This window comes from Lissotriton vulgaris, chromosome 6 (genome assembly GCF_964263255.1).
Source record: "Lissotriton vulgaris chromosome 6, aLisVul1.2, whole genome shotgun sequence".
NCBI lineage: Eukaryota > Metazoa > Chordata > Amphibia > Caudata > Salamandridae > Lissotriton > Lissotriton vulgaris.
The window spans coordinates 1,626,754,404-1,626,773,725 of record NC_141694.1 but is presented as its reverse complement, the minus strand read 5'-3'; positions in this window follow the sequence as shown (position 1 = coordinate 1,626,773,725).

Below are 19,322 nucleotides of genomic sequence, written 5' to 3'. Positions count from 1 at the left end.
TGAGTACTAAACAGGCAGTCAAAATTGCAGTTACCTTGTAGTTAAAAGGGACTTGATTTGAATGGTGTAGCAGGTGTAGTGGCACCAGGGTCAAACGATCTAGAAACCCCACTAAACCCTGATAATTGCTAAAACTTAAAACTAAACAGGCAGTTACAAGTGCAGCTACCTTGCAGACAACAAGGTCATGATTTTAATGGTGCAGCAGGTACACTGATACCAGGACCAAAAGCTCTAGGCACCCCACTAAACTCATAAAATTGCTATATTTTACTACTAAACAGGCAATCGTATTGCATTGTATTGTAATTGCATTTATATAGTGCTTACTACCCCTGACGAGGCGTCAAAGCGTTTTTTCGGCAAGTAGCACGCTACTCCGGAATCCATAAAGGTTTACTGGTGGATTAATATAGTGAAAATATGAAAATAATTTGAGTGGTGGATATGTTAGTCAGTTATTTGGATTGAAAAGGATAGTGGAGGGATAGAAGAGGGAAATATAGCTGTGCAGTTAACTTGCAGACAACAGGGTCATGATCTGAATGGATACAGCAGATGCAGAGGCACCGGGTCAAACAGTTGTCAGAACTCCTCTAGACACCTAATATTGCTATATTTCACTACTATGCAGGCAGTCACTATTGCAGTTAAAAGAGGCTTGATTTAAATGGTGCAGCAGGTGGAGAGGCACTGGGGCAAAAAGCGCTAGGGAACCCTACTAAACCCAAATTATTGCTAAATTATCTAATATTGCTATATTTTACTTCTATAGAAGCACACACTGTCAGGACACAGACTGGATAACCACCAACCTTAGAGGCCAGATAAAGCGGGAGCAATGAATGATGCTGCTTAACCCTATCCCTAAGTATAGAATGGCCTGCGAGTACACGTCTACAACTCAACAGGAAACACCATTATAGGGGAAAAGGGAAAAAGGGTCAAAAGAAACAATAACGATGCGGCTGCGAAACACACGATGGGGAATGGACATGGAGTTGTAGGTTTAGTCTTGCCACTCCAGCTGTCTAGCCCCGTGTTCCCTGTAGTAAAACACAAGCACAACCCATATGTAATAACTACAGTATGTAGGATGAGTAAGGCCCATAGGAATTATGTGTAAGCACTTACGTTTAACTTTGCCGCACTCATCCTAATGTCAAAATACAAAATCCTGAAATAGACCAATGAAATAAATACCCACTCCTTCAACTGAAACCACAGTGCCAGCACTCTTATCCTGCAGAGTAACTGCACACCAGAAACCAAAACATAAAAAGTCTACTTAGCTGGGTAGCTACAGGCCAGAGTAAAGGAAATGTATCTTCCACGGCAGGGTTAAATTCTTAGGCACTGGAAACCTGAATGTACCAATTGGAGCTGCAACACGGTTCTTGAGTGTTGATTTGGGAAAAGAAAAAAGGCAAACTGCCCCAAAATCTCAACGGCTCATAGACGCGCTCCAGCACGTTTGAAGGTTTAGCACCAAAAAAAGGGGGAACAGCTGCTCCAAGACTCGTATCGGCTCTCGGTCGTGCTCTAGTGCGTTCGAAGGTTAAACAACAAAAGAAAAGGAAAAATCAGCCTGAGCCTAGCAACGGCTCGTAGACGCGATCCAGCACGTTTGACAAGTAAGACCATGGAGTCCCTCAGCTGCTCACAATTGTTCTCCAGTGCGTTGTCCGGGATCTGTTCAAGGACAGAAAGAATGGAAGGGACGGGGGCAAGAAGGAGACGTGGAAACACAGAAGTCTCCTATCTCGAGCATTCAGCAGCACAGTGTATTGAAGCAGACTGTCCAGCAGGTTGACATCTCTCGATTTACAAGCACCAGGCTGCTCGTAGGCGGTGCTTAAGTAATTCCCTGGGTGCAGAAACCATGTGATCCTCCATTCAGGGATTATGGGTGATGTAGCCCTTACCTCACATACACCATTGGTCCTGTTCCACACATTCCTGTACATCATAGCTTTCCAAACTTTTCATGTGAGTGACACACCTTTTAGACAATCTTAACCTTGTGACGCGCTAACGCGAGTGCAGCGAGCGAGCCTGACCCACCTTAGGGGGGTTTGGGGGGGTTCTCCCCCTGAGAGAATTATAAAAAAATAGTGGGCAAATGGTGCATTTCAAGCAAATTTTATAAAGCAGGATGGCTAATAAAACATATGTAAATCTCTTCTAACAAAGACAGTGACTCGCAAAACTGGGTGTAAGCAAGGTTAAGTTTGTGCCTGAAACAAGAATATAATCATGCACACATTGACACATGCCCACAACCATTGTTCATGCATAATAACGTCCGTGCTGCTGATCTATTGCGGAACTGGTGGCTTCTTGCCACCTGCGCCCCTTAGTATCGCTATAATAAAATTTTACATGATAAAGTCAATCTTAGAAAACATGTTTCACCTGTAGCCCATGTGAATTATTTTCATGCACACCGTACCACAGAAGCGGGTACCTGGGTTATGTAAACGTGTCTCTCATACCTCCCCCTCATACTGTGCTTATAATGCTGGAGTACGTAAATGTCTCCCATACCGTCCCCTCATACTCTGCCACAAACATGTATAAATATACAAAGGATGACCGACATGTTCAAAAACAAACAATCACATACATAGACATATGTGACATTTCCAGCATCGAGCACACGCTCTACCACACATATACACACTCACACACACACACGCCGGCATGGTGAACACAAATTCTCACTCACATACACAAAAGCTTGCACTCTCCTAGACACAAAGGGCAATTGACTAACAAACACACAATGCTGAAACTAGACAAACTCTCCAGGAGCACCCCAAAGCAAAACTAGAAGCACCTGCACTTTTGACAGTACACCCTCAAGTAACTGAAACCACATCTGCCCTGCTAGATGTTTCAAATATAACTAGCTTTAAACTTGCACACAGCTGTGAAAAAAATACGCAAACCAATTAAAAAACCATCGCAGGCAGACAAACACACTCAACAACTCATACACAAAGAAAAAGGTTCAGAAGTCAGAAACAAAAAAAACAGGAAGGCAAATAAATGCAGGTTGGAAACTACCCGGCTAAGACACTTTAAGAGGAGATCTAGTTTCTCAAGTTCTCCCGCTCTACCTATTGGTTTTCCTCGATCACAGCCAACTAGATCTGTTTATTATTACAGTGACTGGAAATACTAAAGAACCCTCCCCCACCCCGGCGCTGGCTCATGTGGCATGGTGAACAAAAGCCAATGTATGTATTGCACCATAACCTGAACATTATGATTTGTTTATTATTTTTTTTTTTAATCCCTCGATGTATGTATGGATGCACAATGGCCATAGACAATAGAGTGCACGCGTATATGTATGGTGATGTCTGCTTCTTGACAATACGCTAAAAACATTCTGCATGAACTATGTGGGTAATGGGCATAAATATTACCCGATATGATTGAAAATTGGGCCTGATCGAATAATATATTGTGGAAAATATATCACAAAGTTTTGATTTTTTCCATCACAGGGCGATACGAATAAGACCAATATGAATGCAATTTTTTTTTTTTATTCCACGGAATGATGATGTGTCATACCAACAACCAGTAGGTTGTTTATTCAGCTTTGTTGTTTTGTCTCTCTTTCTCTCCACAGATACCAATTTGGTAAAACATTTTGAGGAGGTCATTTAGCCTCCACAAGTTAATTTTCTTTTTTTAGTTGGCCTGCCTATTTTTGCAGTCAGCTTGTTGTGAAATAATAGGAATATAACATATATAAACTATTATCTCAGAGTGCAGTAGGGATCCCAATAGGTCCTGATGAGTAAAGCAGTAGGGGCCTGCTTACGAAACATGTCGACCAAGTAGAGAGTATAACTAACTCGCATTTACTCTCTCCTCCCCCTTTTTAATGTTCCCAGCCAGAGATATGAATAAAGTTTATTTTTTCCACTAGCCATGGAATTTTTAAGTTTTCCATTACACTTTTCCCTGCCACTCAAACCACTCTCACTTATCACACTTATAGTCTATTAACACAAAATCAAGTGCTCCAGCGTGGTCGTAGGTCGAAGCATGCCCCACCCCGTAGAGGGACGGGAAGACCCCTATGATGAAGCATGACACTATGGGATTCATAGTGTGTGAGGGGTATTTTAAAAACACATAGTGCTTTCCCCGCACTTTCCGACGGGGGTAAGCTAAAGTAACACATCAAAAACAAATATATTTATTTAAAAAAAACTAAAAAGTGAGAAAAGGGATAGAATCCCGCTGTTTATAAATACTCTCACTGGAGGTAGGTTCTATCCGTTACATCTATGCCCCCCTTCTTTGTTTGTTTTGATGTTCCTTTAATAGTCAGTATTCTTTTGTTTAGAACTATTGCTGCATTCTGTCATTGTGTTCTACCCTCCCACAGCAGTTGCTGCTGGTCACCTGTTCGTGCTTGTGTCTCTGCCTTGGGCTCCCTTGTGTTTTACTTTCCAGCTTTCATTTCTTTTTAAAATAAAACTACGCTGTACTTTAAGCGACGATTCAGTGTGTTCTGTTTACCCCTGCCTCCACACAGCTGCTGGCTCTGAGCCAGTGGGGTGATGCTCCTCCTCCATTGCTGATGGAATGTCCAAACAGCACCACACTACACTTTAAAGAATAGCAGGACAACTCATTCATTGCAGTTGCTGTAAGGAGAGGACTGCTTCAGTATTACATGGCAGTGCAAGGAGAACCATGCAGAGCCACGTGATTTCAATGAAGCAGTTGACATACATGTCCTGACTCATTTGCCTATGCTGCTGTCCACATTTACACAGGATATTTTCCTGAGGACGGCCTCATTATAATGATGCCCCATTCGGAGGTCGAAATGGTTCAGCTGCAGATATAGAGATTAAAGGAGTGTGGGATCAATATAGGACATTTCCCGAATATTTTAAGAGAAGGCACATTACTTGTATGAACTTTCTTGGGGACTAAACACCCCACTCTGGTACTTCATTTGTTGAAAAGTTGAAAAAAAGGATAATCCTAATGAGGACTGCCAAAAATAAAGAGGATCTAGAAAAAACATATGACATCGAGGCTTTACGGCTCCAGTACAGTCACCAGGACTCCACTTCTGGAGTAGAGATGGAGCCAGTGCTACCTACCAGTGCCAGAGAGCTATGGCAAACCTTTCCAATTCCAGTCTGTGCCTGGGATATTGAAAGGTGAGAAATCTGTAGGTGGCTCGAGTATTGACGCAAAAAAATGTTACAGGAGATAACTAACTTTTCCTTTAGGAGTCCTAAAGGAATGTATTCTTTGTTTTGGCTTGCAAAGGGCATGCTGCTAAGAATTTAACAACTTTCTTCAGCTCTGCTACGAATCTAGCAGATAATGGGCCAGATGTACGACCCTATTTTGCATGCGCAAATTGGTTTGCGACCCGTTTGCGCATGCAAAATACAAATGGGCCATGTACTAACCCTATTTAGCGAGTCACAAATTATTTGCGACTCCCTAGATAGGATTAGTGACTTGTTGTTAGGAACGGGCACTCCAAGGGCATCCCTTCCTAATAGTGAGTCTGAGCTCTATGTAAGACTGTTTTGTGACTGCAATTGCGGTCGCAAAACAGTTGCAGTTAACCACCCTTCTCAAAAGGGTGGTAAAGAACTCACAAACGGGAAGGGGCCCCGGGGGACCCCTTCCCTTTTGTGAATGCAGGGTAAAATATTTTGTAGGGGCAGGCAGTGGACCCAGAAACCACTACTTGCCCTTAAAAAATGAAACGAATACGTTTAATTTTTCTTTTTTTAAATGCATCCAGTTTTTCGGAAAAGAAAACCTGCATTTAAAAAAAATGCTTTATTTAAAAGCAGTCCCAGACATGGAGGTTGGCTGAGCCCAGCAGGCCACCATACCTGGGAGGGCCAGCCATTCCTAATTGGGTTGCAAATTGCGAGTGCCTCATTAATATGCATGAGGCATATAATTTGCAACCCCATTAGGAATTGCTAACAGTGTCTCTGACATGGTTGTACATTGATGTTTGCGACTCGCAAATTGCGACTCGCAATTCAATTCAATTTTCGAGTCTCAAACATCAATGGTCATACATCTGGCCCCTAGTCACAGCATGTCTTCCACTTTGCTGACCAACTATTTACTGGTCAAAATAAATAAGACCAGCTACTAGAAACTCTGCTGGTTGCTCCTTCCAGCCTCCACCAATTTCAAGCCACTCCACATGACAAACAGATGTTGTCAGTGAAACGGACTAGAGGCAGAACTTTCCTTATCTGGCTATACCTGTGACACCCTCAGCACCAGCATGACCCAAAGGCCAAATGGTGGACAGTACATACAGAGTTTGCGATAGAGAAAATATGCATGTCTATACTTATAATGTTCCTACATTGAATGAAAACAAAAATTGAAGAACCAAGTTTGTACCAGCACTTCACAACTTGGACATCCAGAGTTCTCTTCTCTACCTGAAACTTTTAGTACCCGATTTATAGTACCATCAGACCATCGACCCACTATACCTGAAGTCTTTTTGGTTTATGTCTCAGCAGCAGGTTTGTGGTATTAGCAGTCTCTGTTACTTGCGGCTTAGTGGGCCAAATAAGAAATCCTAAACTTTCCTCTAAGGTTTACTGGAATCCAATGTAACATCATCGGACGTTGAATATTGGTTTAGTATTTCTTTTCCAGTAGTTTGGTAATGTTGCTTTTTTGACCCTTCTGCACTGCCCAACTGACAAGTTATGGAATACAATGTACCCGGTTTTGGCATGGCCCATGCTAATTCTATCACTCCCAGCCAGGCAGTTCCTGGAGATTGGGGCCGCTGGACAGCGTTCAATGTCTCAGAAACTAGGAGTCATGTAGAGTGTCCTACTGCAGAGCTAGGCAGGGCCAAATTAGCCGACTTAGTACTATGGGCCATGGGACAGGGCAGTAATTGCAGCCACACTGCCTGCGCACCACTAAAAACACAAGCATTGGAAAAGCCAATTGGTAGATCTTGAATGTTTTTGTAGATTGCTTTGATGTATTTTTTTCTATACATTAAAATAAAGAGAATCTTTGTTATAATGAGTTTTTTCAAAGTCTGGTTTTGTAAATATTTTGTTTTGTAGATTCAAAAAAGTGTTGAAATAGCAAACAAATATGTTGTCATTGTTTTAAGTGTGTTTCGGTTTAGTAAATTTCACCAGGCACCAGCTCGGATCCTGAGAACTTTAATACCAATTCCCTCTCATGTCAGTTGATGGTGTCCTGCAAATTTTTATCAGGTCTGTCCCAACCCGGACACGATGTTGGGGCCTCCTCCAAATGTTGATGTCAGATCCTTTCTTTCTGTGCCATTCAGCGCAAATCTGGAGCTCCATCAGATCCTGTCAGCATGACAAAATTTGTATTCCCTCAATTTTTCCAGTGTGCTTGGGATAGGTCCCCTACGAAAACCACAGGGTTCAACCCGTGCAGGGACTGTAACCATCAGATATCAGTGACAGACACCCATTAATTATGTCTCTGGTGTATCGACTCCAAGCACACATTGGCATCATGTGAGTGCTGTGCGAGGATGAACCGAAAAGCTATCTGCAACTACGAAGCCAAACTTTTTAATTTTTTTTATTTGATTTATTAAACATAAACCCAACCCAGCATATACAGTGCTTGGGTAGATACATGCTCATCCAATTGAGATATATACGTATGCATGCCCAGCAGTTTCAAAGGTCCACAAATAGCAGTATTCAGTAACACAACAGTAATTTATAGTGAGGTGTCCAAGAACCAATTAGATCATTTTGCTGTATTGAGCAGAAAGTTGTAGCTTGTGACTACAGTGTACGTTAGGGGTGGATCTCAGCGTTATTTGAAGCATGTAGGCCTGCCTCGCTGGAGAGCGACTGTGCTGTGTGAGGGCCATCTGTAGGGTGTGTGAGTAGATATGATTTGAGGGGATCCCATGTATCCTTAGGACGGGAAGTCAGCGGGAGGAGTTCAGCGTATGTGAGAGTCTGTTTCTGTCAAAATATCATGTCATTGATCCATTTCTTAAATGTGGGCGGTCTGCCCCGTCCCCGTCTACATGCTATTCTCCGTTTGGCTAGTAGGAGAACAAGTGAAACAAATCATCGATATGCAACGCTGATACCTTCCGTGTAACCTAGCTGCGCCAGTAGTGGAGAAGCCTGTAACTGTAGTGATGTCATCTGTTCTAGAGCGAGAAAGACCTGTTGCCAGTGGGCCTGTATAGCGCTGATTTTCCACGCGAGATGCAGGAAGGCTGCCACTTCTGCGCCACACCTATCTCATTTGAATCACTGACAAAATTTCGACCTCCAAAATATCGACCTACAGAAATATCGAGTCTAAAATATCGAGGGCAAGAATATCGACATCCTATCTACAACATGGTAAGTACAAAAATATCGAAAAAATAATATAGATGTTAAAAATATCGATGTTAAAAATATCGTTTTTTTTCTTTTAAATTATAATTGTAAAATAAATTAAATAACACTAATAAATATAATATACATAGTTATAAGTATCTAATGTTTAAAATTTATAAATAATACATATATAATAATAATATATTATTTAAATATATACTGTAAATATATAATATATATGTTCTGAACAATCTGTTGTAATAATTATTTTACTAACTTATAAATTATTAAAATATATTCTAATTTAGTAATACATTTACAAACATAAAACAATAACATAAATAAAATGTACAAAACATAAAAAATTAAATATACTTTTAATATTTTTACAATTAATTATATAAAATGTTGGATAGCGTAGGGGTAAAAATTACTATTCCCACTCCAGAGAGTGCAACAGTAGGGAAAGCTTTGGATAGCGTAGAGGTAAAAATTACTATTCCCACTCCAGATAATGCAACAGTAGGGAAAGCGTTGGATAGCATAGGAATATAAATTACTATTCCCACTCCACAGAGTGCAACAGTAGGGAAAGCGTTGGATAGCGTAGGAGTAAAAATTACTATTCCCACTCCAGAGAGTGCAAAAGTAGGGAAAGCATTGGATAGCGTAGGGGTAAAAATTACTATTCCCACTCCAGAGAGTGCAACAGTAGGGAAAGCGTTGGATAGTGTAGGGGTAAAAATTACTATTCCCACTCCATAGAGTGCAACAGTAGGGAAAGCATTGGATAGCGTAGGGGTAAAAATTACTATTCCCACTCCAGAGAGTGCATCAGTAGGGAAAGCGTTGGATAGCAAAGGAGTAAAATTTACTATTCCCACTCCAGAGAGTGCAACAGTAGGGAAAGCGTTGGATAGCGTAGGGGTAAAAATTACTATTCCCACTCCAGAAAGTACAACATTAGGGAAAGCGTTGGATAGCGTAGGGGTAACAATTACTATTCCAACTCCAGAGAGTGCAACAGTAGGGAAAGCATTGGATAGCGTAGGAGTAAAAATTATTATTCCCACTCCAGAGAGTGCAACAGTAGGGAAAGTGTTGGATAGCATAGGGGTAAAAATTACTATTCCCACTCCAGAGAGTGAAACAGTAGGGAAAGCGTTGGATAGCGTAGGGGTAAAAATTACTATTCCCACTCCAGAGAGTGCAACAGTAGGGAAAGCGTTGGATAGCGTAGAGGTAAAAAATTACTATTCCAACTCCAGAGAGTGCAACAGTAGGAAAATTGTTGGACAGCGTTGGGGTAACAATTACTATTCCAACTCCAGAGAATGCAACAGTAGGGAAAGCGTTGGATAGCGTAGGGGTAAAAATTACTATTCCAACTCCAGAGAGTGCAACAGTAGGAAAATTGTTGGACAGCGTTGGGGTAGCAATTACTATTCCAACTCCAGAGAGTGCAACAGTAGGGAAAGCATTGGATAGCGTAGGGGTAAAATGTACTATTCCCACTCCAGAGAGTGCATCAGTAGGGAAAGCGTTGGATAGCGTAGGAGTAAAAATTACTATTCCCACTCCAGAGAGTGCAACAGTAGGGAAAGCGTTGGATAGCGTAGGGGTAAAAATTACTATTCCCACTCCAGAGAGTACAACAGTAGGGAAAGCGTTGGATAGCGTAGGGATAACAATTACTATTCCAACTCCAGAGAGTGCAACAGTAGGGAAAGCATTGGATAGCGTAGGAGTAAAAATTACTATTCACACTCCAGAGAGTGCAACAGTAGGGAAAGCGTTGGATAGCATAGGGGTAAAAATTACTATTCCCACGTCAGAGAGTGCTACAGTAGGGAAAGCGTTGGATAGCGTAGGGGTAAAAATTACTATTCCCACTCCAGAGAGTGCAACAGTAGGGAAAGCGTTGGATAGCGTAGGGGTTAAAATTACTATTCCCACTCCAGAGAGTGCAACAGTAGGGAAAGCATTGGATAGCGTAGGGGTAAAAATTACTATTCCCACTCCAGAGAGTGCAACAGTAGGGAAAGCGTTGGATAGCGTAGGGGTAACAATTACTATTCCAACTCCAGAGAGTGCAACAGTAGGGAAAGCATTGGATAGCGTAGGAGTAAAAATTACTATTCCCACTCCAGAGAGTGCATCAGTAGGGAAAGTGTTGGATATTATAGGGGTAAAAATTACTATTCCCACTCCAGAGAGTGCTACAGTAGGGAAAGCGTTGGATAGCGTAGGGGTAAAAATTACTATTCCCACTCCAGAGAGTGCAACAGTAGGGAAAGCGTTGGACAGCGTTGGGGTAACAATTACTATTCCAACTCCAGGGAGTGCAACAGTAGGGAAAGCGTTGGATAGCGTAGGGGTAAAAATTACTATTCCCACTCCAGAGAGTACAACAGTAGGGAAAGCGTTGGATAGCGTAGGGATAACAATTACTATTCCAACTCCAGAGAGTGCAACAGTAGGGAAAGCATTGGATAGCGTAGGAGTAAAAATTACTATTCACACTCCAGAGAGTGCAACAGTAGGGAAAGCGTTGGATAGCATAGGGGTAAAAATTACTATTCCCACTTCAGAGAGTGCTACAGTAGGGAAAGCGTTGGACAGCGTTGGGGTAAAAATTACTATTCTCACTCCAGAGAGTACAACAGTAGGGAAAGCGTTGGATAGCGTAGGGATAACAATTACTATTCCAACTCCAGAGAGTGCAACAGTAGGGAAAGCATTGGATAGCGTAGGAGTAAAAATTACTATTCACACTCCAGAGAGTGCAACAGTAGGGAAAGCGTTGGATAGCATAGGGGTAAAAATTACTATTCCCACTTCAGAGAGTGCTACAGTAGGGAAAGCGTTGGACAGCGTTGGGGTAACAATTACTATTCCAACTCCAGGGAGTGCAACAGTAGGGAAAGCATTGGATAGCGTAGGGGTAAAATGTACTAGTCCCACTCCAGAGAGTGCATCAGTAGGGAAAGCGTTGGATAGCGTAGGAGTAAAAATTACTATTCCCACTCCAGAGAGTGCAACAGTAGGGAAAGCGTTGGATAGCGTAGGGGTAAAAATTACTATTCCCACTCCAGAGAGTACAACAGTAGGGAAAGCGTTGGATAGCGTAGGGATAACAATTACTATTCCAACTCCAGAGAGTGCAACAGTTGGGAAAGCATTGGATAGCGTAGGAGTAAAAATTACTATTCACACTCCAGAGAGTGCAACAGTAGGGAAAGCGTTGGATAGCATAGGGGTAAAAAATACTATTCCCACTTCAGAGAGTGCTACAGTAGGGAAAGCGTTGGATAGCGTAGGGGTAAAAATTACTATTCCCACTCCAGAGAGTGCAACAGTAGGGAAAGCGTTGGATAGCGTAGGGGTTAAAATTACTATTCCCACTCCAGAGAGTGCAACAGTAGGGAAAGCATTGGATAGCGTAAGGGTAAAAATTACTATTCCCACTCCAGAGAGTGCAACAGTAGGGAAAGCGTTGGATAGCGTCGGGGTTAAAATTACTATTCCCACTTCAGAGAGTGCTACAGTAGGGAAAGTGTTGGATAGCGTTGGGGTAACAATTACTATTCCAACTCCAGAGAATGCAACAGTAGGGAAAATGTTGGATAGCGTAGGGGTTAAAATAACATACTTATAAATAAAAGCTTTTTATTTCAATAATGATATAAAGTATTAAAATAATTTAAACCATATACAGTACCTATACATAATTATAAAAAACATGATTACCTAAATATATTTAGGCAAAAATAAATATTAAAAAATACAATTTTATAATATTGAATTACCAATTAATAATTATTTAATAATTATATTATTTACAAAACAATCAATAAATTTTTTTTTTTACTTAATTACATTTACATTACTTCCACCATATTCCCCTATAAACCCACTACCCACAACAGAACACATTTATCTATTTATGAATTAATTAAAATTAATTACCAATCAATTAAAATTAATTACCAATTAATTAAAAATAATTACCAATTATTTAAATGTATTTTATAATTCCTACTAATTAATAATTAATTATACATAATTAAATAACTTCCCACCCTATTCTCCTATAAACCCACAACCCGCTACAGAACATATATATCGATTAATCAATTATTTATAATGAAATAAACATTAATTAAATTTATTTACCAATTATTTAAAAGTATTTAATAATAACTACTCATTTTTTTTAATTTAACATAATTAAATTACTACCCACCCTATTCCCCTATAAACCGACAACCCGCTATAAAACATATTTATCAATTAATCAATTAATTAAAATGATTAACCAATTAATTAAATTTAATTACCAATTATTTATAATTAATTAATATTAACTACTAATTATTAATTAATTTAACATATTTATATTACTTCCCACCCTATTTATCTATAAACCCATAACCCGCTACAGAACATATTTGTCAATTAATCAATTAATTTAAATCATATTCCAATTATTTAAAAATAATTACCAATTAATTACAATTTATTAATAAATCCTACTAATTATTAATCAATTTAACATAATTAAATTACTTCCCACCCTATTCCCCTATAAACCCACAACCCGCTCCGGTACTAAAACATATAATTAACTTATAAATAAATGTATTAATATATATAAGTAATACACATATAATAGTACTTATTTTATTTACTTAAGTAAAACATATAACACATACATAATAAAAAACAACAGAAATAATACAAATATCGATATTAGTGTAATCGAAATTAGTAACATCGATATATATGCTATCGATATTACTAACTTCGATATTACTTACATCGATATTAAGTATTTCGATATTACTTACCTTAGGGTCGATATTCTGTCCAACGATATTCTTGTCTTCGATATTCTGCACCTTCGAAATTATTGACACAATATTTTGGTACATCGATATTTCTAACTCGATATTTTGACTGTGTACCATCTCATTTATCATTATCGCGCAATTTGTACCTGTACATTTTGGCAGGAGTGTAGTAAGGGCGGTGCAGAAACTTGTAGTGTAAGATGTGCAGGCGGCTGCAGGACGAGATATGCTCCGTTTGTGTGCAGCAATACCCCCACTGTTTATCAGTTATGTCCTGAGCTATGTCAGTGGTACACCTGTCTCTAGCCGGGCAGTGGGCAGGAGTCGAGATGGTATACAGGCTTTGGTATAGTGTCGCTACCAGATGTAATGCAGCATGACTGCGTAGTATTGTTTGTAGATTGGGAGGAGGTCTTGTGGCTCTTGTGGATACGCTGGAATGTATTCTTTTATGCCATGGCGGAGCCTGACATATAGAAAGGTGTCCATGGGAGAGGGCGTCGCACCAACAAACATCTGCTGTAGGGTGCAAAATTTGCCATTTAGATAGAGATCACCCCGGCAGGTGATGTAAACTTTGCTTTAGTATTTTTAAAGGCTCCTTCTTGTACTACTGGCATCCTAGGATGGTAAACCAAAGAAAGAAGAGGGGAATATACCATGGGTGTGTGCGTACGTTTGGCGATGCGTTGTCATGCTTGCAACGTGCACGTAACTGGTGTAGGGGCAGATTCTCGAGGCATAACCGGGCTCAATATAGCCCCTTCCAGTGGGAAAGGGTATGCTAACCAGTGCTCCGTAGTCACCAGTGGCATATACTTAGGTGGGTGAAACCAAAAGTGAGCATAATGTGCTTGCGCGCAAAGGTAGTATAGTTCTAGATCAGGGATATCAAACCCACCCTGGGAGTAGGGCCTGGTAAGCACATCCCATTGCAGCCTAAGCTGCTTGCCTCCCCAAGTTAGTCATATCAGTTCTGTGTGCAGCGCTGAGAAGAAGTGTCTACCCGGGTCCTATGGAATATTTAAAAAGAGATAAAGGAGTTTTGGGAGAACATCATTTTAATGAGCGAGGTGCGTCCTGCCATGGAAAGTGGGAGCGCAATCCATCTCGTGACGTTGTCTGAGATTTCGACCAATTGATGTGTATTCCCGAGAGCCCTCCTAACCATACAAGTTGAGGGTCCCTAATATATACGGTGATACATATAAGGAGATTAGTATAGGACGTAGTTGACATCTCAGTGCCATATCTTTGTGGTGCTGTCTAAGTTTAGCCGCAAGAGGTTCGATCATGAGCGCAAAAAGGAGAGGAGAATGGGGGCAACCTTGACGAGTACCCCGCGTGATCAGGAAGGGGGAGGAGGTATGCCCATTAATCAGAACCCTGACTACTAGGGAAGTATAGAGGAGTTGTATCCAAGACAGAAAGCCTTTGGGTAGTCTCATATTTTGTAGTATGGGGAAGAGGTAATCCATTCAACAGAATAAAAGGCCTTTGTGGCGTCTAAGAAGACCTCCACTAGGGCTAGCTGTGGATCGACATTTTGCAGAATGGAGAAGAGAGTGCAAAGATTTGCGATGTCGCCCTCCCTGGAATGATGCTGGGCTGATCAGGTAAAACTAATTTCTCCATTAGGAGGCTGAGTCTGTTTGCCAGTATTTTGGCAATGATTTTTGAATCATTATTAATAAGGGAGAGAGGACGGTAAGAATCACACAGATCTGCGGGCTTGCCATGTTTCAGAAGCAATGTGATAGCTTCTCTGGGAGAACATGGGAGGATATTGCGCTCCTGCACCTCCTCATAGACCTCCTTCAATTTGGGGATCAACCGGTCAACATACGTTTTGTAGAAGTAAATTGGAAGGATATCAGATCCCGAGCCTTCCCCGATTTCATCTGCATGATTGCAGCCCGGATCTCGTCGTTTGAGGGGAGCCGCCAGAAACTCTCTCTGATCATTTCCTAGCCCACCAAGAGCAATGTCTTTCAGGAATGTGGAGCGTTCAGGGGGTTGAGTCCTGCAGGGAAACATCCTTTACAACGCAACTTTTACCACGCAGTGCCTTTACCACGCAACTTTTACAAAGCAAACCATTACAACGCATTGCGCGGGGGGCGCTCTAGGATAGGGAATACATTTAATTTACTATCCAACACCTTCCCTAGTATCCACGGGGACTGGAGTTGGAATAGTAAATTAAACTATTTACTATCCAGCACCCCAAAGCGCTATGCGTTGTAAATGTTTTCATTGTAAAAACCGCCTTGTAAAGGCATGCGTGGTAAAAGCATGCGTTGTAATGTCATACATCCGTCCTGCAAGTGCTGTATAGGTCAGAATAGAATGAAACAAATACACTAAGAATATCTTGGCTATCTCTATGGCGTGTACCATTGCTATATTGGACTTCTAATATATGATTGGAGAAGCGAGTCGTACAAATCTCCATCGCTAGAGCTTTCCTGGGCCGTTCACCCTCTCCGTACTTTTGGGCTGTGTAGTATTTTCCCCTTAAGCGTTAATTCCCTCTCAGGTGTATCCTTGCAGTCAGTCAGCTTATCCCTGAACAAAACATGTAGTGCCCCAGTTGTATCATGATCCATGGCACCCTCTAGTTGCTTCAATTCACCTTCAAGTTTCCGTAGGTAACGTCTTATGTCGCGCAGAACACCAAAACCCTTAGCAATGCAGAAGCCCCTCATTGTAACTTTAAAGGCCCCCCAGACCACGCCTACCTGTGTGACCGAACTAACATTTCTCTGAAAAAATTATTTAATTTCCATTCCTAGTTCTGCTCTGAAAGTGGTACCAAATAGAGCATCTGGCATGAGTTTCCAGCTCCTAGTAGAAGAAAGCGGGTCAGAGGGAGTTAAAGTCAATCGCACTGGTGCATGATCGAATTTGGTTTTGACCAGGTGTTCTGCGCTGGTTATCCATGGGACCACTCCCCGGGAAACCACCCAGTAGTCAAAGCGTGCCCAACTTGCTTGCATTGTTGTGTGATGCGTATCTTCCAGAGTGTCTGGGTGTACATGTCTCCATGCATCGATAAGGCCATTGTCAGCGAGCATATCTGTCAATAGGCTCTATGTTTTAGTGTAGTGATTCGGGAGGGGGTTGGACATATCTTTAGAGGGGTGGAGTGTTGTGTTGAAGTCTCCACACCAAATAATGCGCATGGAGCCAACATTCAGAATTCATCCCCAGAGTGTGGTGAAAAAATCAGGGTCATCTGTATTAGGATCGTAGCAACATACAAGCGTGACGGACTGTGATCCTAGCTAGCCCGAAACCATGCAGCTCCTTACTTGTGAGTCATGGCTTATCCCACCCAGTAAGAAGGGGCCATTTTTCCTAATAAGAAACGTTGTACCTTAAGAGTATGTGGAGTAAGAGGAAAAGACTCTATCCGCAACCCATTTACTAGCAAAGATAGGAGTTCGTCATGAATCAAAATGTGTCTCTTGTAGCATGGCTATATGAATTTGGTGTCTATCAAGGTACGCTAAGAGTTGATATCATTTACGGGGTCTCTAGGGCCTCTAACATTCCAAGTGAGCAGGTGTATTTTTTGCACCTCAGCCGGTGGCGGCATGGAGCTGTGGACTAAGTGAAACAAGATGTAAGTGGAATTTGCTGCTGTGCATATGTCTCAGGGCATGTAGTTGCTAGTCTTTCTGTTGAGTAAGTGCAAACAATGAAATAAAAACAATTCCTCACCCACCCCCCAACAACAGCACCCCAATTGTGCTGGTATTGCGTAGCCCACCCATCCCATTATAGTCCAACAAAGTTCTCTAAATGTTAGGGGAACACCCAAGTGGGGGGTCGCTAGAGGCAGACGATATTTACCCTTCTCCAGTGGATGAAAAGGACTACTCCATAGAGGGAAGAACATGTGGAGAAGGGGAGGTGTTGCAGGGATTCTGCACATACACAGAACTTTGCACAGGAAAACAGGGCCTCAGTGAATAGATGGTGTACCAACCTACCACATCCATACCCAAAATCCCTTACTGACTAGCTATAGTGTCTCATTCATTCTCCGTCTACAGCGAAGCTACCAATGATTAGACTACCCAGAATACGTAACTCTATCTTGGGAATCACGGGAGCCAGACACTCTTTCGCTTAGCCACTCATACTTGTCCACAATGCGAGTAATCCGAGATGCAGTATAGTTTAGAATGTTTATTTCAACTAATACGCTCTATGGTGCAGTACACAAGCCAATACTAGCAGCAGAATGCATGAACACAATATAGTCAGCATTGTTACAATTCTATAGAATACAAACAGAAATGTCATGTTATAGAAAACGATGGAAAAGGACGGAACAACCTAACCACCCTCCCCATGACAAGAGACAGTTTATTATAAAACAGAAGACCTCTGGGCTTTGTCAGCAGACCCCCATACCTCAAGGCCTAGATGCAATGTTCACATTGCAGGAAAAATACGAATTTTCTCTCTAGAAAGGTGTCTCCGTGTGTGTGTGTGAAAACAGGTTATGCTTGCAATATTAATGTACACGATTTCCAGAGGTGCAGCTGTGTGTATCACGTTATGTCTAGGTGCGAGGGACAGATCAGAACAGAAGAACAAGGGGCATTGTTGTTTAACCTTGAACATTGTGTGCAGACTAAACCTCAGAGCACAGCAAAGAACCTGCAAGGCAGACAGTTCTCATGTGTAAAGGGGCACAAATAAAGTCTTGTAAAATAGATGCTTGCAGGGTCATGCGCAAAAGCAGCCTCATGGCAGGAAGCTCATGTTAATTTAGCAATTGTGGACAATGGACCTATCAACCTTACTACAGGGGGTACTTGGCATAGGTTATGTTACAGTCATAGTGTATGCCTTCCCCATAACGTTACAAATGTGTCTCTCAAACTACTTATCTGACTCCAGTCTGTCGCTTGTCACCCATCTGCAAACGGTAGATAATGTCCCTTACTCCCCAGACCTTGTCCTCGCAGCCGCAGATTGAAGAAACTAGTGAATGAGGGCATACCAGAACCAGTCTCGGAACCAAATTATGTTGCCTCACATCACTGCGTGAGACCTCGCGTTGTAAGTGCATCACTCTGACGTTGGAGAATGAGATCCAGAAGGGTGGCCTCTGTCCTCCCTGTATGAATAGTGCTTTTTGACACTCTTGAGGAAATCATCCACTTGGTTCGCATTTAGGAAGAAGTGTTGTTTGCCCTGATGTGTCACTCGCAAGCAGGCAAGGTACATGAGAGCATAGACAATTTGCGCCTTTCGTAGTTTCTGCTTGGCAGGTAGAAATTTCCGGCGGGCTTCTTGAACTGCTGCTGTGAAGTCTGGATAGATAGTAAACTCAACGCCATTGAATTGCAGGTTTCTTTTCTCTCTGGCAAGTTTCAGGGCGATATCTCGGTCACGAAAGTTAAGCAAGCGAGCTCTGATCAGTCGTGGGTTGCCACCTGGAGGGGGACGAGGGCCTAGAGGGCCTAGTGAGTGGTATACTCGCTCCACTATCAAGTGCGATAAGAATGCTTCGGTGCCAAATGTGCTTGTCAGGAGGCGTTAGATGAAATCTTCCATGCGCTCTGTGTTGGTGGTCTCTGGAATCCCAATGACGCAGATGTTATTGCGCCTGCTTCACGCTTCTAGATCTTCATTTATTGTGGCAATTACTTTAAGGAACTTGTCCATCTGCGTCACATGTTGTTTCACCTGCGTCATAACATCTTCATTGTCTGAAATTCGCCGTTCCACTTCCTTGATTTTCTCATCATGCTTATTTAGCTTTTGAACTATGAAGTCCATGCGATTATTCACAGAGTCCATTTGGCTTGAGCTGGCAGAGAGGCTTTGCTGCATAGCCAGTAGCAGACGTCTTACGTCTTCATCTTGAGTAGCCATCAATGCTGAAGCTTGCTCCACGGCTGCCGAGTCCTGGTCCTTCGAGCTGGTTCGCATTGTGGTTCTTTTTGTTTCGAAGGGAAGTTTAGACTGTCTGCTGTGCGTCTTCCCCATTCTGAAATAGGTGTGAAACGATGTTGTTGACTCCAACTGAAGAGAGGGCCCAATCAATGCGCCTCAT